Source organism: Emydura macquarii, unplaced genomic scaffold (assembly GCF_026122565.2).
Source record: "Emydura macquarii macquarii isolate MOO-44397 ecotype Brisbane River unplaced genomic scaffold, CSIRO-AGI_Emac_v2 contig_1230, whole genome shotgun sequence".
Lineage (NCBI taxonomy): Eukaryota > Metazoa > Chordata > Testudines > Chelidae > Emydura > Emydura macquarii.
In genome coordinates, this window is record NW_027131367.1 from 18,963,372 (window position 1) to 18,989,592 (window position 26,221).

The 26,221-nt window shown below is 45.1% G+C and overlaps 2 long non-coding RNA genes across 2 annotated transcripts in view; both read right to left on the bottom strand.

Annotated features, from left to right (window-relative positions):
• The window catches only part of LOC137152911 (uncharacterized), a 67,102-nt gene extending 40,881 nt beyond the window's left edge, over positions 1–26,221 (bottom strand). Inside the window, exons 1-2 of the long non-coding RNA XR_010919657.1 lie at positions 26,178–26,221; positions 25,405–25,504 (exon numbers count right to left, since the gene is read on the bottom strand). This is a non-coding gene — a long non-coding RNA (uncharacterized lncRNA). The remainder of the gene's footprint in view (positions 1–25,404; positions 25,505–26,177) is intronic.
• Positions 1,259–1,812, bottom strand: LOC137152909 (uncharacterized). The gene is made up of 2 exons (XR_010919655.1): positions 1,760–1,812; positions 1,259–1,509 (listed from the first exon to the last, which is right to left on the bottom strand). It is a non-coding gene; the product is annotated as an uncharacterized lncRNA (long non-coding RNA).

The window sequence follows — 26,221 nt, forward strand, 5'->3', positions numbered from 1 at the left end:
GGCACAGTTACCGTATTATTTCCATATTGCCAGCGTGCCTGCTGGAATGAAATACACACACATGGACTTTTGCTTTATTGGGAAACCAGACTACTGCCTCCAGACCTGAATGGTGGTGAGTGGTTTCATCACCTGTTAAGCCTCATTCAAAGCCTGGTCGTGTGTCTTAATGAGCACTCCAGTTGTGCTGTAGAAAAGCTTTGTATTACATTGGCCAGCTGCCTAGAAAATGGCTGAATGAGAAACCTCTGTCTGCTCGCTACGCAATAATTGGTTACCTGGCCATCTTTACATGCTGAAGTGTGCAACATCAAAGGACAATTGATTCCATTAACCTCAGACATGTGTTGAAAGTGTTCCTAATCTTGAAGATGCCTCAAGGGTCCCTCAGTGACACAAGCTAATTATCTCCTTATTAACAACATTAGCATTCTGTTTGATGTATACAAGTTAATTTGTTAATTGCACTTTAATTACAAAGTTATTAAGAGCTCAGAGGCATTCAGCAGAAGATTGCAATTAACACTCTCTGGAAAATTGCTTTCAGCAATTTGGAGATGTTGTTATCTGAAACCAATCTTCTGCCTTAAAGGACAGGAGACAAAGACAGGAGATTTAGAGGCTGACACCATGATTCCCTCTGTCTTATCAGAAGATACTCTTCAGAGGATGCAAACCACGGCAAGGACCTGGCCTGGGAAGGCCAGCTTTGGATGGATCATTCCTACACAGCTTGTATCACCACATGATTAAAAACTCTTTTCCCTTACAGCACATGCCCTACACTATAGTAAGTCAGGAGCGGATCCTTGCTGAGTGTCACCCACAGAAGCCAATGGGTACTCAATTAATTTGCATGAGACGCTCCTCACCTCATAAGATCAGGCCCACACATAGGCATAAACTTGTATTTTTTTCTTCTTTCACAGAAAGGGCGTCATAAGACTTTATTCATCTCCAGCTATTAATTTTATTGTATTCTATATAGTTCCTTATATCTCTTTCATCACCATAGTACCTGAGCAACTCCGAGTCGTGCATTATGCGACGTGACTAATATCCATCACATCTGGTTCATTTTCTCTCTCATCCTCTCCTCTGCCCCAGAGGGGGAGAACGGAGTGTGCAGTGGAGTGCTTTGGTTGGGGGTTTAGAGGGAGATTGTCTACTCTGTGTTTATGTAAGAGAAGGCGGGTTGGAGAAGTGCATCTGGCACTTGGAGCAGGAGGTGCTGAGGTTCCTGGTGGGATTTGTTCCACAGTCTTGGACCATCTCCCCAGGGAAAGCTCAGTCTCCTGCCCTGATGAGCTTGATCCTTATTATAGAGAGTTCCACTGGGCCAGAGGAGGGAAGCGGTCAACCATGGTGCTCATCTCAGAAGTTTAGGCAAGTTTTTAGGTATGCTGAGCCCAAGCCATTGAATGTCTTGAAGATAAGGACCGAGACCTTGAACTCCTTCATTGTTCTCCAGCTGTGCATGTGTCTTCACAGCTGTTCATGCTGGAATTCCTATTATAAATGGAATCACCTGGCTTAAAGTGATTATGGATAGGCAAGTCAGATGAGACAATTACCCGCTACTAAGGGTCGGAAGCGGACCTTTCAAGGGGGACATCCTGAAGGACGTAGGCGCCAGGAGGTGTGGCCTCCCTCTGAGATTGACACCGAGGAAGGGCCACTGGCGCCGCCCCCTACAGGGGATCCTCTACACCTAGGCATTTGTAAAATATGGAGAGTTTTTATAAGACACCATCCTTACCTTCTTTAAAAGCCATGAAGGTGTTTTCTTCCTTCCTTCATGGGAAAAAACCTATACAGTTTAATGGAAAACGATCATCACTTTATAGATACTTTTGGAACATCCTATAAAATTGATTATAGAATTATTTTCCTGCTGTAGGATTCTATTAGATAGTTGGTTTTTTTAAAACTAAAAATTACAGAAAGGGAACTCTATAAATCTACATATTTCAGACTTCTTTCTCTAGGACCCAATTACATTCATTTCAATGGGACCTTATTGGTTTCAGCCTATGCACACAGTGTTCCACATGACACCACCAGAACCTCCTCATACTCCCCTCCCAGTTCATAAGACTTATTGAGCCAGACCCTGGACTTCAGTGGAGTTCTGTTGATTTACAGCAGCTCAGGATATGGCCCATTGACTTCAGTGTTGGATCAGCATCATTGTTGGGATTGCTCTGAGGTTTTCATCCTACTGTCGTACGTCATTTTTCTAAACAGGGTAATTCCTACCCCACCATCTGAGAGGGCCAACTTAGGATACTTCAAGGAGAGGGATAGAGGAGGAGGAGGGAGTTGTTGCCTAGCTTTCAGCCTTCCTTTTCATATTTGTGTTATGTTAGCTTCTTACCATCCTTGTTAGAAATTCTCTAGGAACTATGAGAGAAAAAGCTTTGAGTGGTCATCCTTTGAGAACTTCTTAAAGGAGAATGCTCTGACTTTAGAAGCCTCTTTATAAGAAGCAATTTTTTCAGTCTCCAGTTACATCTTTCATTATGTTACACAAGTCCCATGATGAACCACATGGCTTGGTTAGAGCCAAGACTGTGGTGCCTCATGGGAGAAGTAGTCCTGCCAAAGTCTCAGACCATAGGAGAGAATGGAGACATGGAACACCTGAACTACAACTCCCAAGAGGCACTGGGGCATCATAGGAAGATGCAGTTTAATGGAGAAATGATCCAAACTGAAATATTTCATTTTGATTTTCCTGACAGAAAATTGAATTTATTTTTTAAAGCAAAATAGCAATTTTTTCCACAAAAACATTTTGATCTCGCAGAAGCTGCATTTTTCATTGAAAATCATTTTGATGGAAAATTCCCAACCAGCTGTGCTTCTGAGATATCCTCCGAAGAGATGATCTGAATTTGAGAGAGCGCCAAGGCCAGGTGGAGTGCTAGCACCAGACCATTTCTTTGCATAGTCTATTTGCATCTTTTATTACTCCAGACCTTATCCCAGAACCCTAGACCCTTTGTGTTCTCTCTAGTTCACTGCTTAGGACAGCGAGGAGGCTGAGGGGTGAAAAGGATTTTAAATATTATGTTCCCTTAGGATGGATGGTGGAACGATACCGATTATAAATGCAAACTAGAGTGGGGGGGGCCTCCCGAGAAAACCTTCACTAGCAAAGCGTCTTTAGACTCTGCATTCTGGTGGAACTGCAATACAACAATCAGATCAACTTCCCTAGTGAAGAGCATCCTTCTGATGCTTAAGCAATGTTGGAGAAAGGTGTAGGAAAGGGGATGTGAAGAAAAATCAAGAGTGACTTCTTGGGGGTGCTGGGGTGCTCACAGACTAGGGCAGTTTCACAGGGATTGTGGAGCAAAGAATGATACAACCAATAACTGCAACCTTTCCTTATGCAGGAACTGCAGCAACATCGGGCTTCTTCACTACAGTCATTATACCTCTGCCTGGCCACGACTTTCCAGGGCCATACCCAACAATGGATAGGAAGTGCTTTCCCCCCACGACACAGCATCACTTTCCTTCCTCTGCTACTGTCCTTTGCATGCTGCTGTGCTGGCAGCTCTAAAAGCACCTGAGCTAGCTGGGAGAGTATTCCCCATGCAGGCAATGCCATACGCTACCATGGAGAGGCCCCATCACAAGCCCTGGTGGAAGGCTGGGGGATGGGAAAGTGGTACACAGGGACCAGGGGGAATGGAGGGATGAAAGGAGCAACTGGTGTGTGCCATGCACTCTGCCTACAGAAGCAAGAAAGTTTGCAACCACCTACTATAGTGAAGTACACGGTACTGGGAGCATTTCTTCATTGACCAGCACGTTTATCTTGTTAAATTGTTTAACAAATTGTTTTCCCTTTGTCTTGGACTCTCTCCATAGATTGATATAATCAATACATCTCCCCATAACCACACACAGGTATTTTTTTGCAAAGCACTCCAGCATGTTTGCCCAATGGTATTGTTCACATCTTCTCTTGATTGTGCAGTTAGTAAACAAAGCTGGCATTTGAGAAGCTCCCCAGTGCTGAATATTAAGTGTGAATATTAAGACCTCCCAAGCGCTGGCTACAGAAAAGACTGTCAGTGTTAAATGGTTTGGCGCTGTCTCTGAAAGCTATATCAGATGTTCCAGCTTGAAACCTGAAATTGGACAGAACTCCCCTCATTGATTGGGAGGGTTTAACACAACCCAGCTTCAGGAAATGTTTGCCCAAGGTACACAAACTATCCCCTGAGCCAGGGCCATAGTTTGGATGAACCTAGAGCCAAATTATGATTTAAAGCAACAATGATATGAAACGCAGACTGAACTGGCAATGGGGCTGGTTACATTTTCATTTGAAACTTTTTTCAAACAAAAGTTCATCACAATACAAATGTCCATTTTTGTTACGTTTTTCAGGCTATCCATTACAAAATTGAAAACTGAAAAAAAAATTCAGCTTTCAACAAACAATGATTTCAGCCAGTTGAGTGAATATTCAGTCAAAACAAAAATTCGTGCCCAAACAGCCAATATTTTTCAGTTTTCGCTCACCAAAAATGCTTGAAAAATGTGACTTACCAGTTGCCAAAAACCTAAAAGTACTTGGTTTTTTGGTATTGTGACAACCCCCCCAAAAAAAAATTGTAAAAAATTTCAACAAATGATTTTTTAAAAAATGTTCGTCCAATTTTTTTAGAGGGAGGAAACAAAACCAAACCACATTTCCCAACACATACCTTCAACCCATGTATCTATAACAGCTGTGTCTTCAGCATCTGGTTTAGATTGTAAACCCCATTAATATGAATAATTGTTATTTATTTATGGTAGCATTCATACACTAGGCCCTTTCCAAAACATTCTAGAAAGATGGCCTGTGCTCTCAGAACAGCACAGACTAGCAGATAGAAATTTGTACTCAATAACTGGATTCATAATAAGCAGCATGGCAGAAGTGGTTGTTAAGATGGACTGAGGATACCTATGGATGAATCCAGTGAGGCTGTATCATGCATATGGGTCTGTATGGAAGGAGGCCTGGAGGTAACTAGGGGAGGGACCACACTTTTCCCTCTGTCCAGTGCTGAGCGCCTTGAAAATGCTTGCTAAACAATCGTAATAAACTCTGAGGAACACAGATAGTAGCTCAGTAGCATGGTTTGCACATGTTCAGTGCAGTCTAGAAACCGTCCACAGCTGCTGTGGGTTTGCTTCCCACCCCACGGGAATGGCTTTTGTATCTCTAAAAGAGATGAACCATTTAGAGAAAATAAGAACTGACAGCAACCTCAGACGTGCCTCTCTATGGAGGCTTTCCCAGCAGTATTCTCTCCCTCCAGAGGTCCAGGGTGCAGCGTAGAAACCTGTTTACATGAGCTCCTGCTCACCTTCCAGGGCCCCATTAAGCAGAGCACGTAGGTAAGCCCAGCCCTACAAGTCCCCTGAAGTCAATGGGACTATTCACCTACTTAAAGGTAAACATGTACCTAAGCGCTTCACTCCAGTGGGGCCCAAGTGATTACAGCAAACAGTCAGCCCATGGTTGTTTGGACATTAGCTACTGTTTCCTGTGACATGGTTCATGATATGGGAGAGGGACTTGGTAAAGAATGGAGAAGCCTGGCGGAAGTGCTCCTGAGAGAAAGTGAATCTCCCCTCCACGGGCCTCTGATGCTCAATTTCTGCAGAAAAGCATGTTTTAACTGACCTGCAGCATTGATATTTTGTGCTAACAGCGTGGTCTGCTCTGAAAGGTAGACAGTACACGGAGATATTTTTATTTCCTCTAAACGAGCTCTGCAATGCCGCCTCCTTCTAATCCAGCCGCTGCTGCATGAGCGTCCTTTATATTAACCAGTTTTTAGAAGTGCAATGTTCATCTGGACGGACGTCAGCCTTCAAATGTGTCAGCCAAAAAGGCCCCACCTGCAGCTGAACTCGCCCCAGTCCTTTATACCCCTCGTTGAACGCAATATAAATAAAAAAACAATGACTCATTCTAAACAGATGACGGCTATTTGGCCATTGTGCACAGAGAGATGGTCAACCGTGCGGCTAGACCAAACTACCAGCCGTTAGTCTGCAGAGGAATGGAGTTGAAAGCACAGGAGACTAAGCCAAATACCTGTCAAGCTTCCTTGCACTACAGATTTGCCAGGAGGTCTATAAAAATGTCATTGTCTCCCAGCTGCTGGTGATTTTATTCTCCTTTATGCTGGCTGTTGGTCATATATATATATGAGTGAATATCATTTCTGCACCACTCTGGCTTCCCCCTGGCCTTTTTCAAACAATAATAGACTAAATATAAAGAGACAGAAGCTGTTACTTGGCTCTTTAAACAATGCCAAGTAAAATGAATAATTAAGAGCACATTACTTGCAAGGAATTTGCACGATGCTTTTAAGTTAGGACCCACTAAGATCCCTCTGAAAAATACATCATTCCCCCTTCATCTTTTACACAGGATTCAGATGCTAGTCTAATGATTTATATCAGCTACTGTTTAGATCTGAGTTGAGAGAGAAAGAAAAAGGCAAGTAGGCTTTAGGTTTCCATTACCTGCCAGATCTGAGAGTGATTCTAAAGAGACAAGGGAGTTCAGCTGCTTTGTCTGCATTTTACCTCATGGCAACTTTGCATCTTGCCTGCCAGCGAAGATTAGATTGAGATCTTAAATGGAAGCCGTTATGAATTTGGTATTAAAAGAGAAAAAAAAATGAATTCCTGCACTATACCACCGAGACTCACCAACAAGTGATCTTGGCGCCAAATAGTCAGGTACCGCGCAGCAGATGGCCCCAGAGGGAGCATGTGACTATATAATTCAGAGCAGGGGCTCCATTGATGTTACTTACTCAAAAAAGAACAGAGATCTGAGAATGATTTCACCTATGTAATCAATCCAGAGTCACGCTTGGAGGGGATACTTTGAGTTTTAGATATTCAATTTGTTAAAGTTTGTTAAAATGCTAACCGGGAGGTGGAGAGAAGTGAATTAGTGCTAGTGGAGAGTGCTAAAGGGATCAGATTGGAGACTCAAGTCCCCTGGTCACAGAACAGATCCACCACAAGCAGCAGTGCAGAGATGTTGGTTTTTTAAGTGAACTCTCTAGGAACCAGAGTTTTGCCTCTTGGGAATTTTTCCCAACAGTTTCTGTTGGTACGTATGCTACAGACCAGGCAATGACATGGTTAGAGAAACAAAAGTAGAACATCTTCTCACAAAAAGAGAATAAACCTATAGCATACATTGCTGGAGAAAGACACTAGGGTTTTTGAAGGAAGCAGAGTTCTTAAGAGGTTCAGTGAAAAAGCAGGATGGCAGGCTTAGGATCTGCTTTAATAGAGCATGTGTAACAGCCGTTATATTGGTTGGCACTAGGCTTTGATCCTGGGATATCCAGAACTAAGCGCATGATCCTCCAGATCTACAACCCTCAAGTGGCAGCTGTAGCAAAGCCCTGTCCTCCATGGATCTGTAATACGTGCCGACCCGCAGGTTACACATGCATACTGGACCTAAAGGCCTATGTCTGTCCTTAAAATTGGGATGATGTTAAGCATCATGGCAGTCATAGCCTGTTTCCCCTTTCACAAGGATCCACTCCTCCAGTACTCCATCAGGGCGGGGGCTTTTCCTGGCATTGTCAGTGGAACAGCCAGGAACTACTCTGGCCATGGAGTCTGATCTCCACTTCCATCCCTATAGGTAGTCCATCAAGAGCAAGTCTGAGGCACGTTGGTTAAACAATACAGACAAAACGTCTACCCAGCTAATAGTCTGCATAGGGCCTGTTCTGAGACAGCGGACAGGAACAGAGCTTCTGGAAGCAGTTCTAATTTCTATTTTTGGGGTGCTTTTTTTAAGGGGGGAAAATCATACTATTCATTAAGCAAAAGGAAAGATTCCTCAGCCCCCCTAAAAATATTTAATGTCTTTCAGTGAAGACATAAGCTTAGTAGCCCTGGAGACGAGTCTTTCAAAAAGGGAAACAGACCGGCAGAAAGTACGTATGTAGATATGAAATCGAGATGGCAAACAACAAATACATGAGAGAACTAAGCACAGTGAAGAAGAGGGTATAAGATCTAGAGCAGTAATGAGCCCAGTCCCCAGGAAAAGATGGAACCTAGACTACACTCATTGCCAAAGGTCATTACAGCAAAGACGACACAGTGCGAGATTTTGGAAGGTCTATTTAGCGAATCGAAGATACAGTGAAGACGTCACTGACTCTAAGCTACTTGGGGAGAAGATTTCTGATACTAGAGGACTCTTTAATCTAGCGAAGCCATAATGAGACCCAATGGACGGAGGCGAAAGTTAGACTAATTCAAACTGGAAACAAGGTGGAAGGAGGAGGAGAATTATCCATTGCAACAGCTTCCCAAGGGATGAAGTGGGTTATCCAATACTTGGAGTCTTTAAATCAAGATTGAAGTTCTTTCTAAAAGAGCCGCTCTCATTCAACCACAACTTATTGGGCTCAATGCAGAAATTACTGGATGATGTTCTAAGGCAGGGGTTCTCAATACATTTTGGGGGGGGCCTCTCAGAGCGACCAATAGTAAGAATTGGTGGCCACCCTGACAAATCCACCTCTCTGTCCCTGCCTCCTGCGGCCCTTAAACGAGAGCCCGCCCTGGGGAAGATGGGTTGGGAATTCTCCAGCCACCTGCAGAGTCCCAGGCTCCCTGCGCCCTGGTTGGGTGGAAACGGGGGAGCTGCTCGGGGGAGTGCCCCGCCAACCAAACACCACAGCCAGCACCACTGACAAGAGCTGCCTCCGCAGCCACGCACACTAGTCCCACAGGTCTCCAGGAGGTGCTGCCCGGGGTCCCCAAGGAGGCTGCCTGGAACAGGGCACCGATCCCTGCTGACAGTGCCAGTGCAAACACCAAGGGAACAGCTGTTCAGGAGTAAGAGCTGGGTGCTGCAGGGAGGGGCTGCTGCTTTGTCCTCCCCCAATCTCTGCCCAGGCTCTGGAGGCTGTCGTGGCCACAAAAAAATCTGTTGGTGGCCGCATTTGAGAAACGCTAGTCTAAGGCACATGTTACGCTGCAAGTCAGACTAGATAAACACAATGTTCCCACCTGGTCTTAAAAAATCTAATCTCGGGATTTATTAAAATGGGGGTCAACGGAGCAGGGCGTAGAAAGTTAATTCCATTTTGTGCAATCTTGCGACATTTTGAAATTTAGTTGCATTCCAATTTGGAACAAAACCCAACCATTTCAAAATTGTCTGCAAAGAGGACAGAACCCTGGCTCCGGGGCAGTCCACTTGGGGTGCTGCCCCTGAGTGGCAAATCCTGGAAACCCTGGGGTCCCTGACTCTCAGGCGGTTTGCCAAGATGCCAAGGACTCATGAACTTAGCAACCAGGACCTCCAGGGCTACCAGGAAACCTGGCCTGTTTCCATCTGCATCCTGCCTGGGTTCCACTGGAACGTCACTGCAATCTGTCTCCAGGAAACAATTGGAAGTAGCCAAATCAGCAATTTCCAATGAAAGGAATGTTCCACTGGAATGTTTCCAGGTCAGCTTGAGAGATAAACTTAGAAGCCCTTGTAGCAGCTACTTAACCAGGTTTATTCCAAGAATGGAGGCTCAGCAGTAGACTAGTGAGACCTTTGCCCAGCAGGGGAGAAAACAGAGCCGATGCCGACCTAAGCCCCAAGATACACCTCAGCACAAATGACTCGCTCAACGTTAATTGTGATTCATTTCCCACAATAAGCATATCTGGCTATTTCTAATGCCAGCATCTGTCAGTGGGCTGCCCCCATTGCAGATTAACATACATAGCCCCGCTCACTACAGTGAGGAAAAGAATGTGAAGAAAGTGAAATGGACAAAAATATTCTTCTCTTCTAGGGTTTATTTCTTGCTCTTCCACAGTAAATTCTGCAGAAAACCCAAATGATTGGCGCAACCCTCTCAAATTAATTCGGCCCCCAGGGCTTGAGTATGGTAACATTATCCAGTTCTTATCCACATACAAATCCCATTATTTGTAATTCATTCATGGAATTTCTTTGTGTAAACTCCGTTGCACTGCATTGGAAGGTGTCTGTAAATAGCCGCCTTGCCAGCTAGCCAAGAATGACTGCAAAGTTACACTGTATCCCTATCCACAAACGGCAAGACCTGGAATAATGCCTTTTTATTAGACCAACAAAGTAATATTTATAAACTTCTCCCCCTAAAACTTCTCACAGCACTAATGAAGAGACCAGTGTGCTCTAATGAAAGAACAACCTTGTCTTATGAATACTGGGTTTTATACTTCAAAATGTTTAGTGTGTTAGTGCTTATATAAGAGGTAGACCAAAAGCCAATTATAAAACTCCTCCAAAGAAGTAGTAAACAGTTGTCCCAAATTCCAGGGTTTGTTTTCATATGAACAAATGTCCATTGAGAGTTAACGGCAGCCACCAAGAGTTTCCCACTAGTGGCCAACCATAGATTTTAAAATGATTCTGCTGCAGTGGTAGGCAAGTGCAGAAAACAGACATCCCGCAGCATCTTCAGAACATTAAGCATTGTATGAACCAGGTCAGTGCTTCTTAACCTACCAAGTACATGGGCCTGAAATAGACTACTTTTACTGTAATAGCACTGAGGAACCTCATTCATGGACCAAGGCCCCATTGTGCTAGAGGCTGTATAAACAAAGAACAAAAAGAGGGCCCCGCCTGACTCCAAAGAATTTACAATCTCCAATAATGCTCTAGATAATGTGATGTAGTGATGGAAGGATAGGAAGTCAGGATACCTGGATTTGGCACTGATCTGCTGTGTAAACTTGAGCAAATCTCTCGAACCCTCCTAGTATGTCAGTTTCCCCCATCTGTAAAGTAAAGTGTTAGAAAAAGAGCAGGTGAGGAACTTTTTAATGAACTTTTTTAATGGGCCATCAAAACTGAACCTGTTCATGGGGAGGGATCCGTTTTGACGAATTTCCTGTTTCAAAAAAATTGAAATAAAAGTTCTGAGACTGTCTAAATGTGTGTTTTGATATTTCCAAAATGAAAGAAGTTCAGTTTTTTTTTTAATTCAGAATGATTTTTATTTAGAAATTTAAGCCAATTTATCACTAAAAATGTAAATAAAATTAAAAAGAAAAGGTCAACACCCAAAACAAAACATTTCTAAGTCCTGTTTTTTGGTTTTTTTGTTTTTTTATTTTCAGTTCACAAACACTTTTGGGATTTCAATTTTCCATCCTGATTTGGGATGGAAATTTTTTTTGAAGTCTCAAAAATTCCTGTGGGTGGGAAACACTTGTCCTGCCAGCTCTAGTTACGAGGCTTAACTAACAATCAAGAGATTCAGGTGAAAGATGAAAGTCTAGGCTGATCTTTTATTCATAGATTCCAAGACCAGAAGGGACCATGATAATCATCCTCTCTGATGTCCTGTATAGCACAGGCCAGAGAACTTCCACAAAATAATTCCTAGAGCAGATCTTCTAGGAAAAACATCCACTCTTGATTTAAAAAGTTGTCAGCAACAGAGAATCCATCACAACTCTCGGTAAATTCTTCCAATGGTTAATTACTCTCGCCATTAAAAATGTATGCCTTATTTCCAGACTGAATTTATCTAGCTTCAGCTTCCAGCTGCTTCATGTTTTCTACTCCCTTAATCAATCATTCTTGTGGCGCTTCAAAGCTGCCTAAGGGATTTGGACACCTATTTTGTTGAAACTGGATATTTCTCCTGGAAATGTTCATTTTGATTTAAAAGCCATTTTTCATCGAAACAATGCTTCGAATGAAAAATTGCAACCAGCTATAGCCCCATAATGCTTTTTCCATGAGCTACCCCTCGATAAACCTGCTCCAATGCTCCTTGTAGTCATCGGAAGTCTTTTTATTGACTTCAATTGGCATTGGATCAGATCCTGAATTTGCAACAGGACTCACCTTGGCCAAAAGCAATCATGAAATAACCATATAGTCAAAAGAAAGCGTCATTGAGAAGACCCGGGTTCAGATTCTGATCCCAGGTGGGCACTGGAGCTTGGTAAATAATTGTTTTTTTCAGTTCAGTGGCAGTTCTGAAAAAACAAAACTGACCTGGGTCCAACCTAATCTGAAATTTTTCTGAATATTCCATCAATCAAGAGAGTCCATTTCACACCTGTTTAAGAGTGGGGATTTGAGTCTGCACCTCCCACATCCCAAGTGAGTGCCCTAACCACTAGGCTAACGGTTATACAACTGGAGCAATGGAAGCAGCGACATCACCTGTTCCTGCTCTACACAGTTTGTGAATTGCAGAAACCGTGCGTCAAATTCACAAATAGTTTCAGGTCGACCAAAACTGCATATTTCAGCAAATAAACTATTAGTCCAAAAAATGTTGCCCTGCTCTAGTACGTGCATGCAGCTTCCACTGACTTCAACAAGATACACACGCATCTCAAGGTATAATGTGTCTCTCCGGGGGCAATGGATATTAAAGATTCCTCAATCAGTTTCCCAGGCAAATGGCTTCTTATATTGAATTGCTAAGACAGACGTTGTTCTCCATCCATATTTACACCTTCCACATATCTGCCCTTCTAGAAAGACTTTCACACCCATGCTGACAGTATCTGGCAGCTGCTCAGCATCCTCTGTGAAATGAGTTAGGACAGTGGTTCCCAACCTGGGGCCCAGGGCCCAAAAATGGCCCGCAGGGGCTTTCCCCTCCTGCTGGCTGCAGAAGGTAACTGCTGCTTGAGGACCCAGGTGGAGTGCATTTCCATGGGGCTAAAAGACCGGTGCAGGGTCCTTGCTGCACCCAAGGGGATGGGAGATCAGCGCTCCCTCCCCCAGCTCCAGCAGAGAGCAAAGCGCTCTGCCTGGGTCCCTAGGTGCTGGGTCCCTGCTGGAGCCAGAGCGAGGGGAGCACTCATCTCCCATGCCCCTGGCGGCTGAAGGGAACCGCTGCCTAGGGACCCAGGTGGAGCGCACAGGGCTACAGGACGCATGCAGTTTCCCTGCTGCAGCCAGGGAGACGGGAGCTGAACTCCTTCCGTCTGGCTGCAGTGGGGGCTAGAGGAAAGGGGACTGCTGGTGGAGACTGGTGGCCCTTCAGGGTTGTAAAAATGATATCGGTGGCCCGCAAGCTAAAAAGGTTGGGCACCACTGAGTTAGGAGGTCTCAGACACATCCATTGGAGCTAGACTATCATTGCAAACCCCCTCTGCCCCCCACACGCCAGGGGCACTCTTTGGCATCCCTCACTATCGGCCACCTAAGCCAACCTAAGAGGCCAACGAGTGAACGGGCAATGGAGAAGGAACTGCCTTCTGACCCCGAGAAGATGTCCACGTAGCTGAGGCACATTAGCAGAGCAGCATGAAGAAACTGGAGTAATGGCTGCCCTGTGGGACCAGAGCAGCACGGCAGGGACGGAAACACAACAGTGCTACATTCCTGGTCACAATTTAAAAAAAAAACAAAAACAAAATGATAATAAATACGATTTTTAATAGCTTTGAAATGAATGGACTCCCCCCCGCAATGCGTTCCACGCACCGGATCAGTATTCACAAGCAGTAAATGGCTCATATCCTGGAGGCATTGCCCATGCTAACATTACCCAAGCAATTTTTAATTTCTGTTTGAATATTCCTACAAGTGCCACTCCTGAGTTGATTTAATGCCATGGCTGTGGCACTTAATGGCTCTCTAGTGATTAATTTGTTCATTTGTTCAAAGCTAACAGCCCCAGTGACAGCACCAGATAAATTAGCAACATTAGAAATATACTAAAGAAAACATTTATGTAGTGGATCAGTGCAGTATATGATAGTGCTTATAACAAGCTATTAATGAGGAGTGCTAGATGTTTAAGGAATTTTTGGCCAATACCCTTGTAATTGTTCTGAAGTTGTTCACATTTCGCTTGGTAAGACAGGCCAGTTCTTATGGATGTTAATGGTTTTCGTGTGCTTAAAAGTGGCTATTGAAAGCAGATGAAGGGACCGGACGGAAAGAAGATAAGGCGCTGTGTTTCTATCAGCACAGTCTGTCTCAGCAGAGTCTTTAGGCATCAGTCACAAGGCCATTTGCAAAGATCATTGTGGTTACGTAACATCCCCCACAATAAATGCCATAAAAAATATTTCTATTTCCATTCCCCTCTGTTGGAACAAGTACCCAAATGCTGCTCATGTCCAGCTGTGGGTTGGCAGAAGACTGAGCCCTGGTACGGCTGGGCAGCCATTGGATGGCCTATGTGAAATGAATTAATGGTCTGAATCACGTTTCTACTGCCCATCAAATCCTCCATCACTGAGAAGCTTCTTAAATCAAGACGTTAAGGTTCAGCAATAAAGAACATAGACTATGGGTTCTACTTGGTCACGTCTGCAGTGTGCAGACCTTCTCCCAACATTGACTACATGCTAGGCACACAGTGTATCAAGGGCTTTCCGAGGTTTTTTCAAAGTTCTGGTCAGGAATCTCGCAGGGGTGTTCTCAGGACTTTACAGTGTCCACACATCCAAAAGCCACTATCACACCTGGTCTCTTGCTGGCGCTTTTCCTCCTATTATTTATATATGGAGGACTACGGACATTAGCTGTTGAACCAAAAATGGAAGGCTGTTTTCCTCTAGGTTAGACAGACATTTGTGGGATGTATCATCCGCTTTCCCCAACTGAAGGCTGGAGGAGTTAAAAATCTTATTAGAAGGTGATGCTGATCAACGTAATTTGATTTCCTTTGTTTGTAACAAGGATATTTTGTGTGCACCCTGGGACAGAGCAGACTGAAATTTTCCCACTATATTGAGTTCACAGTAAATTCCCCTGAACATTGGATTTGCTGTAGTTTGTAGTGCTACAAGTTTGTTTCAGATACTATATTATATTTCTTGCATATTAAAAATTAGGAAATACAAATGGGCTGGTTTCCGGATGGCCCACGAAACTAAAGGCAGAGTTGAGGCCCAAATTATTACGCGTGCAATTTTGACCCACCAACTGGGTTGTGTGAGGGGATGTCTACACTGCAATTAGACCCTGGTGGCTGGTCCACACCAGCGGATTCAAGCTCACGGATCTTGGGCTAAAGGGGCTGTTTAACTAAAGTGTAGACTTCGGGGCTTGGCCTGGAACCAGGGCTCTAGAAACCTCTGTGGTTGGAGGGTCCCAGGCCTCAAGCTTCAACCCGAACCCAGAAACCTACTCAGCAATTAAAACAGCCCCTTAGCCCAAGTCAGCTGGCATGGACCAGCTGTGGGTTTTTAAATGGCAGTGTAGAGGTACCTCGAGTGCTACCAGTTGTACCTGCAGCTCCGTGTACGTGCAGAATTGCCAGTGCAACTCTTCACAGACATAAAATAGGGCATTTACACACACATCTAAATACTCAGAGGCCATCACCAAAACCAGACCCAGGGTTTTACAAAACAAGTGGACATCGTTCAAAGCAAAACACTATTTGTCCAAGACTTAATCACCCCAAACCCGCATTCAGAGTCCTGGGATCCCTCCTTTGTGGCTAAAACTCTACAAAATCCTGAAGCACTGGAAAAAAAAAAATACATGGAACACATCTTCCTCTCGCTGTGTAGGTGTCAGTGCTTCTCATCAGTTCTTGCAAGACAGAGAGCTTTGAAGTGAGGATTACGACTACTTATGTAGGAAACCTTGAAAATGGGCAAAATTCTGCAATTGAACATACACATGCAAACTCTACCAATGCCAACAGGAGCCATGCATGTACATCTGAGAGCAAAACTTGTCTGTAACTTTTCATTCAGTGTGCATAGACTCTTAGGAGTCAGATCTTGACATTGAGCTGAGTATAGGACTCACTTGCTAAAGAAAAAAAAATAATGGATGCTTCGGCTATAAATGAGTGCTTTGGGATCTCAATTTTTCTTTTTAATTCTTTCTGTTTACTGAAAGAAATATCAGTTCATTCTTCACTTAAAAGGGCTCAGTGGAATAGAGCTGATCAGGAAAGGTTTATCTTCCCCGTGGAAAATTTACAAAAATGATCTTTTGTTTTCATCAACGCTCTCTCTGGAAATTTTCAGGCTTTTGTTCAAAAACCAGCCATCCTAAATTTGTGTGTTTCTGACTTTGGATAAAATCTACATTTTATTTAAAAATTGAAATCTCTCTCTCTCTCTCTCTCACACACACACACACACACACACCCCCTCCCCCCCCCACCCCCAAGCCAATTTTCCATTGGAAAAAAAATATTTCAGTGGAAAATATCTAAGCTGCTCTACCTTGGAACCTCGGCTATCCCCTTGCCAGCATCTGCAGGGGTTACCGCAAAAGGATGATTCCGACTGGGGTTGAGAGCTATGCAATCCACATCTCATCCACCCTTCCTTTCCCTGGCAGGGCCACCTCCCCATAGCTCATCTCTCCCTCGCTCTCATGCCCTACAGTCAACCGAGGGTGAGCTCATGACGCAGCCATCCTGTTCTGAACACGACCGCATGGTTCAGCGGCTCCACTGGCTCTAACACATGGGGAAATATGAATGTTTCTCGCCACTCCTGGTTTTTAAAGTTGCAGCCTCACTTTTCATATCCTTGATCTGACTCACTGAGACAAGCGAGCCTACTGGGCGAACAGCATGGTCTTCTTCGCGGGTCATCCCTGTATTTCTCCGTGGCCGTATGCGTACGTACAGCCATTGTGGTCATCTATTCGACTGCACACGTCACACCGATGGAAGTGCCAGACTTTCTGGCTTCTAGCATTTGGGTTTAACAAGAATACTGGTGAGTGGCTTGCTCTACTCCTTATTGCCCTTTGTAAACCAGTCAGTGCAGGGGTTCCCAACCTTTTTGGCTTGAGGGCCACAGATGGAAGGAGTTCAGCAAGGAGGATGCCTCCTCACTGATCTCCCCGCTCCCTGACTGCAGCATGGAAACCGCACACGTTCTATAGCCCTGTGCGCTCCACTGGGGTCCCTAGGCAGTGGCTCCCTTCTGCAGCCACGGGGACGGAAGATCAGTGCTCCCCTCCCTATGGATCTAGGCAGAGCGGTTTGCTGTGCTCTGAGCTACAGCCAGGGGGAGGGGAGCGCTGATCTCCCATCCCCTTGGCTGCAGGAAGGAGCCTGCACCGGTCTTTTAGCTGCATGGAAACACGCTCCGCCTGGGTCCTTAGGCAGCGGTTCCCTTGTGCAGCCAGTGGGAGGGGCGTCACAGGCCACTTTGAAAGCCCCTGTGGTGGCCTCGGGGGCCACAAGTTGGGAATCACTGAGTTAGTGGATAGGAGAATCAGATACTTGAGCAAATCTGATTCCAGCCGGAAGAGGGCAGCAAAGCACACACTGTCTATTTGTGTATGTGGGTATGGAGAAGAGAACAGGTATGCTAGAATGACGTTGTGTAACAAACACTATGGGCCAAATTCTCTTCCTGGATGCATGTGTCAGCTCTCTGAAATCAGCGGCCCTGCAAGTCTGGTTTAGAGCTACTGTTCTGAAATTTATCATTGGGGACTATAGAATCTAGCAGATTAAGAAAGATTTTGCAATGTGCAAAATAAATCCCATCACATTTTGCCTGCTTGTGGAATTTCTATGTACATCCACAAAAGCATCTTCCCTCTTCTTTCTGCACTGCAAAGTGGTGACTTGCAAGGTTTGCTGTCACACTATGCTAAGTTGCCTTCTGCTGCCTTGTTTCACCACCCCAGGTTTCCTGCGTCTGCCAGGGAAATGTGACAAGCTACTCTGTTTGAAAGCTGCATCTCTGACAATGAGTCCCTGCAGGTCTGTGGACTGCATGATGCTTTCCAGCCAGTGTCACAAAATCACCTTCTATGGCTTAATGTGGTGCATGAATTATCTATTAGTTGAGGTTCTCAATTTGTCATGGCAATTTTTAGGGAAGGTCATTAGAGAACGGGAAAATCATGGTGCAAATAGCAACAGTTACAGAGATATGATTTAAAAAAAAAATATATCTAAAGGAGAGATGGCCTGGAACCAAAACCCCAGCTCTGAACATTCAAATAATTTAGGGGAAATTAAGATCTGGACCCAAATTTCAAACGTTGTTCCCAAAATTACATTTGATTTTTTCCTCATTTTTAGCTCAGACAACATGGGCATGGTGCCGACATTGCTAGAACTCTACCAACCTCTAGAAATCCAGTTTGGATTTACATTTCGTTTTGTTTTGTTTTGCTTTATCCAACCAAAATTAGGAAGTACCAACAATCGCAGGAGGCTACCTGTTCTCAGGACCCTTGCAGACCAGATCCAAGAGATCTTTAGACAAGGCTTGTATAAACATAAGCGCTTTGGGATCCCTAGCCACATTATAACCCACCAAGCCTTTAGAGATTCACCCCCTAGAAGTCTTTTGTTGTACAACAGCCACTTCTCTGGTCATCTAAGGGTTGGGATCTGAAGGGAGTAACTTCCAGCCCCCCAGCAGCTGAAAAGACAGTGGCTACAACATGCACCCCAACGATGGAGGTTGTTAGCACTTTGGGGATCTCGGGAATGCAGCGCCATTCTCATCCACCCACACCTCGTTCCAGGAATCAGAAGATTCAGTCAATGAATTCTCACACACGCTTGAATGTTCTAAGTGGCTGTTCTGGGGGTATTTATTAGAGCTCTGAACCCAGACAACTCCAACACTTCAGTCCAGTCCAATCCCTGGTCCCCAGAAGTTAAAGCAAGTACAACTGCACAAGGCATGACGACATTCTCTCTCTCTCTTTAATGTGTTCATCACAAGTCACACACCGCGTACCTACTTTTCTTCTACCACATAATCAGATGTTAGCTAGTTTTAGACAAAACTGAACCAGATTCTGCCTGTGTTTTTCCCCACACATCATTTAAGGGCCAATCTTCACTGAAATTAAAGAAATTTTTGCCATTTGCCTCATTGGGAGCAGGATCAAGCCCATAAATGACGACTAATTAACCAGTTCTAAGAAGCTGCGAAGCGCTGACAAAATGGACGTACAACACATAAGCATGGGAAACGGATTTCAGGGTTCTTTCTGTTCTGCTGATTTTCTCTAGGGCCCCCTCAGAACTCAGAGAATTCTTCCTGTTTCACCTCCTGTTACCTGTCAGCTCTGTGTTCTTGGGGTGGGGAACCAGGACTCGGCCCCCAGCCTCTCTGACTCATGAAGGACCTCCGCCCCCCACCCCAGCCTCTGCTTGAACCAGCACTGATCAGTAGAAAGACTTACAAAAAACAATGAAAAGGCAGCGGGAGACACACCTGAACCCCTCTGGACAAGGGTGACAGGATTAAGGTAACTCCCCTAGCCTCATCTACATCGAAGATGTGATAAGGAGGCATAAACAGAGAGCCTCTTTTGCATCAAAGATGGAACAAGGCACCATCTTTATTAGCATACTGAATAGAGAACCAAGCTGCAAGGCAGAGACCGCACAAAACTCTGGGATCAGCGAAGCACGGCATGATGGGAGAGCAGATGTTAATGAGCCCACACCTGCACACACCTAGCTCAACTGTTATCAGACCAGTTCTAATCACAGATCCTTTATTGATATCCAAAACACTGAATCTGCCTGACTGCATTTTGAGCTCCCTGGAAGGACCATTGCCCATAGCCAGGAATGATCAGTTCCTATTGTCCAGCCTAAACGAAATAACTCTGGTCTACTCCCCTGAGTCATCGTTTACCCATCAGTAAATCTAGTGTTCACCCTTGAACCATTGTTTCTTCCCTACAAAAACTCTTACTCAAGCTCAAAACTCTGTTCTGATGCCTGGATCCAAAACTGCATCAGATCCACTGGGATTTTCACCTTTTCCTGACGGATCGTGTGGGGGGCTCTGCTTGTCTCAAGCACTCCGGCCCCTAAGCTGAACAGCCTGTCTCCTGGGAACCATTGACCGGTTCAAGCTGTGCTGAGTGGTGAGACCCCGACTCTCTCTCTCTCTCTAACTCCTCTGGTTAAGCTAGATTTCCTCAATACCCCAATTGAAACAGTGTAATATTGTAATTGGTTTGTTTATTGGTCTCTCCTTGAATGGCTATTACTCTATGTACCTGGCAATAAAATAACTTTTATAATCAAGCCGGTTGCCAGACTCTCTCCACACTTCATTTACTCCTTCGTGTTCTCGGCTTCCCTATCTTGCTCTGCAGCAATGCTTTTTTTTACCTAAGCCAAAAATCTCTGTAACCCCCCAAAATCCTGTGGGGTTTGCTCAGTAAAGGGGGTTACTACCAGAATAATTGTAGAGTGAAAGTGGGGATAGCGACATACTGAACCTGTGGCATATAAGGGTGGCAGCTGGCAAGTGCTGTCGACCCAGCCTATGGAGTCCAGGGGCGTACAAGGGTGCCAGTTTAAAAGTGCTGTTTTGACCCAGCCTGCTCAGAAGCGCTCTGTTAACCTGTGAATGTGTGTGTGTGAATGTAGGTGTTTGAGTCTGGGGCTGGAGGAACCCAGCCCTGGGAAAGTCAGATCCTACAGGGTAGCTCCATGGGAGGGGACTTGCAGAAGGGAGAAGTAAAGTTCCATATGAAAGCACAAGTGACATTAGCAATACATTAATAGAATTACAATCCGCCCCCCACACCCCAAGGAAAGTAACCCTAATAAATGAGAGTATCCCAACGTGACTGGGAAATCTGGTAACACTCCTTCAATCCGTAAACACACCCAAACTTTCCAGCCTGCCCTTGTGAAGCCTTGGTCCATGGTCATGAACCTGAGTCAACTGGACCATGATCATTCGCTTTTGGAAAGTGGGAACAAATTCTTTTTAAAGCACGTCTTCATCGCGTCTCAATTAGCTGGAGTCATCTGCATTGAGCACAGTGAAGCTTGAAGCACCAAAATGCAGCATTTTCCTCTTTTGCTTGCCCTGGTTTCTTGGGCAAAATCAGATCTGGGTCTTCTGCATGTCAGGGTGTGGCTCTCACCACTTGATTGCTAGCCAGCGCTGATGAGGGAGCTTTTCTAAAAAGGCTGATTAAAAACTGGGGACATATTTTGCAAACAGTTTTGCCAAAAAAACACATGCTTTTCATCAAAAAAAATTTCAAAATTTGATTTTTTTCCAGCCAGCTCTACTTTCTACTGTTTTTGCTGTCCAAACAAGTACCTAGAGAGAATACTATTTTATGCAATCCTAAATCAGTACCCTCTGATTTCTACCACAGTACTGGAGAGCGGAGTGTCGAGTCATAGGCCATGAACACAACACCAGCCACTACAACAGCACAGCTCTGGCATTGCAAGTTGACCACTGTAACTTACACGCTTCCTACATCGACAGAAGGGGTTTTTCCATTGAAATAGTTAATCCACCTCTCTGAGAGGCAGTAACTAGGTCTATGGAAGAACTAAGCTGTCACCCAAGCCGCATCTATGGATTGGGGTGGGGTTAGGCCAACCTAACTATGGTGCTCAGGATGCAAAATGTTTCTACAGGTCTGAGAGCCATAGCTAGGGTGATCTAATTTCTGTATGTGAGTGCAAGAAGCCTGCCTTCAAAACCAAGGCCTTACGACATTCCGCTGAAATAGCTCTGTACGTGCACGCATGCATGCGCACACACACGCACGCGCACACACACGCATGCACACACACACACCACGGTAGATTAGACTGTGCCCACATATTGCCTCTAGTAGCATTAGACAGGAAATCTGCCTACATAAGTGGTATAAGCTAACATTTCTTGGGTGGAACAACCTCAGACCTTTGCCCCACAAGTGTGACTATTGTATGCGCTCTTTATTTTTCCTAACTTTCTGTGTCTGTCTCAGATGCTCGTTCTTTTCTGGTTTGCATCAGACCAAGACTCATTTGCAAGAGCCCAACTGTCAACACATTTATTTTTCTTCCCTGTGCTTTTCTTGGCCAGACCTGCTGGGCAGTGGTGATACGTAGACACAAGGGACCACAGATGTGCTACGAAATGAGGGGGGGGGGGGGGCTCACTATTTTCGCTTTGAACGGATGGCACTTTCTGCTGGTTACCAGCTAGCTGCAGTCAAGGCTGTTTAACGCTTCAACTGAGAACGAAAAGAGTGATGAAAGCAAGAGGGGAAATAAGTGGATGAATGCGGCTTGCAACCTTAGCAAAGGTGTCTTGCTTGTAACTGTAAATTACTGCACCGTCAGCACAATTGTAAAAAGACGTTATAAATGAGCTTTCCCAACTTGTCACTAGAGCTTAGTGTGAATGGCCCAAGGTGGCAATTAAATCTCTAGCCCTGCTTTATTTTGCAGGCATTGGTCATATAAACTGCGTGCCAAACGCTTGGCAAAATTAGGCTCTAAACCTGTTCGCCGATTACATGTGCCAAACTTTAGACATGATTATACCACCAGTAAAGCCAGGCATGCAAGTGTTTGATGAATCAGAGCCTGCGGTTGTAGATTTTGAGAGAGAAATTTTAGGGGCAGATGTCCAGCTGGTATAGCTCACGGGACTTATGACAATTCAAACCAGCGGAGGATCTACCCTTGAAGGGAAGACAGTAGCTCCCTCTCTCCTATCTGTGAGGGCTAACAGGAATGAAAAGTCATTTAAACATGCTTTCCTAAGGTACTTTGTTTATTGCTTACGTTGAATTTGTATTCTATATATGTCACTTGTACTGTGGCCCTGAGACCGGGCCCCATTGTGCATAGTTGAGACAGTCCTTGCCCCAAAAAGCTTGGAATCTAAACAAGCCAGACAAAGGATTGGGGCAGAGTTAGGGGCAGGGGAAAGCTGGCACTCCTGTTCAACTAGTTGAATCCCTCTTGGTATCCAGACAACTTTATTTAACTGGCTAACTTACAGACACTGCGCCATTTACCTAGGAGTCAACAGAGCACCATCTAGTGGTCCTCTAAGTGTATATGGATACATCTCTTTGCAAGGGCACCCCTACATCCCCCAGGAATACCCTGGCACAGAGGGCTTTCCCCCCACTCCCCAGATGCAGAGGTGGTGCTGTGATCTTTGACCTGCCCTTGCAGAGGGCAGTGAAGGCATTTTCGTAATCCACAGGGGGCATTCTGATGATGGAAGTGGGTGTGATCAGGGTGGTCCCAAACTAGCTTTTCCTGGCTATCACAAAGCCCCTTGGCAGCCTGGCACAAATCACAACAGACATCAGGGCACCTAACTCCCATAGGCTCCTTTGAAAATACCAGCCTTTGGGCAGAAGCCTAGACAGATGCTGGATACAATTGTCAAAAGCACCTAAGTAGCTTGGGTGCCTAGAGTTCCACGGAAAGGGAATGGAACGTAAGGTCCTAAATCACTTGGGCGCTTTTGAATTTTTTTCTCCTGCTGTTAACATAACTATCACATGAGAATATCCTTACCTGTCCCTTAGAGCTCTTGAGACCTTTGCAAATGAATTCATTTTAGACACAGAGGCTTCATATCTACCATTTCTATCGAGGGCCCCCCATCACCATATCATCAGAGCCCCTCACAATCTTTAACACATTTATCCGCACAACCCCCCTGCGAGGCAGGCCAATGCTGCTATTTTTATTTTACAGAGAGGAAACTGAGGCACACAGAGGCTAAAGGCTAGATTCACAAACTTTTTGATGTGTGAACCTAGGGGGAAAAAAGTCATTGGGGTTCACAAAGCCAGGGTTCGGCGCCCAGGCTCCCTAGACACTGAATGGGGAGAGATCGGCACCTCAGACCAGGATTCACAGGAACCAGAGCTGGGCATGTGCTGAGCCTCACCCCTTGCCGGGATCGGCATGCCAGGCTGGGTGGCCGGGAGGCTCCTCCATCTGCTTATGATTCTCAGAGGCAAGCAGCACCATGTCCCTTCTAGCTTTTAGCCCAGGGGTTAAGGCATTCTTCTGGGATGTAGGAGACCCAGATTCAAGTCCCCCCCTCCACCCCAGGGGGATAAGGGTCACCCATCCTCTGAGCTATGGGATATTCTGATCCCCCTCCCTCTCTCCTGATGAAGCTCTTCCACTGTGGCTAGACAACTTGAAGTCATTGGAGCAGGGGGACTGGATCCTGGGTCTCCCCCACCTCGCAGGTGAGTGCACTAACCACCAGGCTACACAGCCACTCTCTCAGCCCACTGTCTCATTAGTTATCCAAAACAGATAAATAGGAGAGCCTGAGGGATCTCCCCCAGCCCAGTGGTTAGACCACTCACGTTAGCACCAGTGAGAGAGACCTGTTCAAATCTCTGCTTCCCCCCGCTGGAGGCAGGTCTTGAACCAGGGATCTCCCACATCCCATGGGAGCACCCTAACCACGGGGCTCAAAGCTATGAGAGAGGCGGTTGTCGTCATTATCATCGTCTGCCTTCCTTCCTTTCCCTCTGGGCCATTGTGTGGGGCCTGATCCTGTAGGCATGCTCAGACCTCACCGGCCGGAGCAGACCCCACAGCTGGGGTAGACGTCCCTCTGCCTATCTTCCCTCGCTTCAGGGGCTTAGACAGGCCGATGTCTGGCAGGGGGCTGCAGTGCGCATGCTCAGCAGCAGTAACATAGGCTCCTAGGGAACTTCTAGTGCAAAGATGTAGGCCCCAAGCAAGTTGAGGCCTGTGCAGGGCTCAGCAGGGTTCGGAGAGTTCCCGTGGGGCCTGGCTGGGAGATTTAGGCCCTTCAGACCTTTTATGAAGCTAGCCCAGAGTCACACAGGAAGTCTGGTACAAAGCAGGAATTGAATCTGGCTTGTCCGAGCCCTGAGCTGTTGCCCTAACCAGAAGCCCAGCTTTCATTTACACTCTTTATTATGCTTTACTCACCAGAACCAGTGGAACATTCTAAGCCGATTTTGTCTCTTTCACCCTAGTGTTAATCTGGAGTAATCCCAATGATTTCACCAGATTTACACTGGTGTCACTAAACCAGAATTTGTCCCTCTGCACATTGCCAGCTTTGCTTTCTTGTGGGCAGGGCACTGGACTGGGGGTCAGGACACCTAGGTTCAATTCTTGGCTCTGCCGGTGGCCTGCTCACTTCCCCTCCCCGTGCCTCAGTTTCCCCCATCTGTCAAATGAGGATGATGATACCGACCTCCTTTGAAAAGCACCCTGAGATCTAGGAAGGAAAAGTCCTGTATAAGAGCCAGTTATTGGTATTAGCACAATATTATTGTATTTCGGGCTCCAAAATGCAGGGCAATAGTTAAATCGTAAGTAACCAAAACAAAACCCGGCACTGAAATACAGCTTAAACTTCGGACCCATAATAATCAACATTATCTCCTTGAACAAGAACTGGTGTTAATCTAACACAACCCTTGCAACCTGGTGGCAGCTGAGCATTGCTACTCAGCCACACAGGTGATTTTACAACAGAACATTATTGATTATTTCTGTCCTTAATGCCTCCTGGGATTTAGACAACACGCCCTTCATGTGGTTTAAAATACTCCCTTTTAGTCCTCTGATTTATGTATGTATGTATGTATTAAAAAAAAACTGCAATCACCTGTTTTCTGTAGGTTCCTTGATATCAAGAAATGGAAGCTGGGGTTCTGAAGTCTGCTTCTACTGCAGTTCCAGATACATTAACACTACAAAAATGTTTTCTGTATAGGAACAACAAAAAAGGAGGTGAAATGCAAGCCACAGATCGGAGAAACAGAAGTCTATAGAAAATACCATTAATAAAGGAGGACAAACACCTCTAACAGACTCTTTCAAACCCCACTGGAAACCACAGACGTGGCATTTTGCCATTCTACACAGATGGAATGCATCATACATTAATACATGGCATCAAGGGGAGAAGAGGTGTGTAAAACCACCAAGGTTTGCTTCAGGAGAATTTGTGCCCACAGGCAGATATGTCTGGAGAGCCTCTGTAGATGTTGATTGAGCGTGAGATTGTGACATGTCCCTAACTGACATACAGAGCTATCTGTAGGAAGTTAACAAAGCTCAGCCCATTTCACAGATGATCTCCAAGAAGTTTGTTGGTTTGGCTGCATGATGGCTAGCTTTTGTCCACCAAGTAAAAACAGATAAAGGAATCTTGTTAAAAACAAAAATGGGTTTGATTTTTCACTGACCCACCAAAAGAGAAGAGAGGAAAAAAAAAAAAAAACCCACAGTAGCTCAGCTACAAATTCTGGGCTTGTAGCAGCAAAAAGCAGCAGGATTATCCAGTAAAGCAGCAAGACCCAGTTCAAAGAGATTTAAAGAGAGACAGGAAAAAAAAAAAAGCAAGATTTCAAATAATAATAAAAAACCCTTCCATACCATAGCTCCAGCAGACCCAAATCCATCTAAGTGATTCTTTCCCC